Here is a 1,859-nt window from a genome sequence, read left to right as displayed (position 1 = left end):
CATTGAAACCATTACGAAGATCAAAGCCTTCTTACGAGGATCCCCTTACAATTTAATGCATGATCGTTTTAACATTTTGTTCCACTTTGGAAGAGTGTATCTCATGTTATAAGACACTCGTGGTACAGCGATAGCGTTCATCCCACTAACGATAGGTCTATTCTTTACCTCGTTTATGTGTAATAGGTATACATGGAAAATAAAAATGCCTGGGCAGTCGAGACTCAAAATCGTATACAGGTTAACACAAATCGGATTTCAGCTGTTTCGAAAGCAAGAAAGAGAGACACATTCGCCTTCTTTCTTGAATTCCTGAAGCTGTCCAATTCGGAGGTTATTTTAGCGTCCTCGTCAGTTGAAAAACTATTCACTGACCACAAGATGGTCAGACAATTGTAACGTGTGCGTAAATACATGCGAATTGACTATGGGGAAGGGATTGAAATTCATGTCTAAATCTGTTGGTAACGTTGCGAGTGACACGAAAATGGTAATGGGGCTCTAGAGTCCCAGAAAAATGGGCCGAAAAAATACATTGGGTGAAAGGTCTACTCGTATGCCTCGTCTATGATATAACCATTGAACAATCTATTCGAATCATCTGTTAGTAGTAATTTCTGACGTAAGGATATTTAACAATGTCCTGTTAAATAATTTCTTTCGGGAGTGAAACATAATTTAGGTTATAGGGGGTCAACATCGTTCGACGCCAGAATATGTGGATCGACGTAGGTGGGTGTCGACGAGGAAATAAAAGACTCAATGACATCGCTTGTCAGTACGTAAGTAAACAATATATTTATCATTATCGTTATTACTAAGGCACTTGTTACCGATATAAAAATGTACGTCACAAATTACTGCCAATGAGCATATTTAAATACTGATATTAAACAACTAATTGCTTCTCGTAGTTATAATCTCAGATATTATGGATGCGCCACCTAAAGGGAGTCTGAAGACGGTTTTTTTCCTTTTATTATCATTATTATTATTAATATTATTATTATTATTATTATTTCTGTATTCGACTCGTTATTAACAAACGCTTCACCCCCCCCCCCTTCCCCCCACTTCGTAAAACAGTTGTTCTTCGCGTTATATGAAGGCACTTTACAAGAGGTTTATCTCTCCCTCGCGATGCCCCCCTTTCTTCCCCTCCCGCCCCCTTCCCTCCCTGAACGTAACAACTAAATTGAGTTTAGACTAAAAGCAAGATACGGTGTATGGTAATATTAATATTATCGATAACTAGCAATTAAAATAATACATTAAATGTATCTGACCTGACATGCCTGGAAGCTATCGCATCGAGTGTAAAACCACGTAATTTCGTGACGTAGACGTGAACAATTAATTATTCGCAAGCGCATCGATCTCGCCTGATCCTCGTTGATCGATGGTAACATTCGTGGATCGCGTTCGAAGATTCTTTACGGTTCGCGTTGCACAGTCGGTATTTGCGAACGAACACGACGAAACAGAAAACACAGTAGACGGTGTCCGAACGACGAAATAAAATGTATTGTGCCTCTCGACATGATCAACGACATAAAATTCTGATCCGAGTGTTTGTACGCGTTTAAAACCCTTAACGCGAGGATAGGTTTCTCGAAGGCAACGAGCGGCTTCGTTCGTTTGTTTGTTTGTTCATTGTTCCGGTAACTCCTCGCCATTTTTATACAGTTACAATACTAATCTAATACTATAGAGACGTTCGATGCACGATGATCGTCAGTGGAGGAAACAGACACTCGTTGTTCGAGAAACGATAACGTCGCGTTAACATCATTTCCCTTCCATTCTTTATTTCTCCATTTCGTTGCGAAACGTCGCGATTATTTATAAAATGTTTTTTG

Source organism: Colletes gigas, unplaced genomic scaffold, assembly GCF_013123115.1.
Source record: "Colletes gigas isolate AHSC1104 unplaced genomic scaffold, ASM1312311v1 Colletes_gigas_Sc00002, whole genome shotgun sequence".
Classification (NCBI taxonomy): domain Eukaryota; kingdom Metazoa; phylum Arthropoda; class Insecta; order Hymenoptera; family Colletidae; genus Colletes; species Colletes gigas.
The sequence above is the reverse complement of the archived record's forward strand: the minus strand, read 5'-3'. Positions refer to the sequence as shown.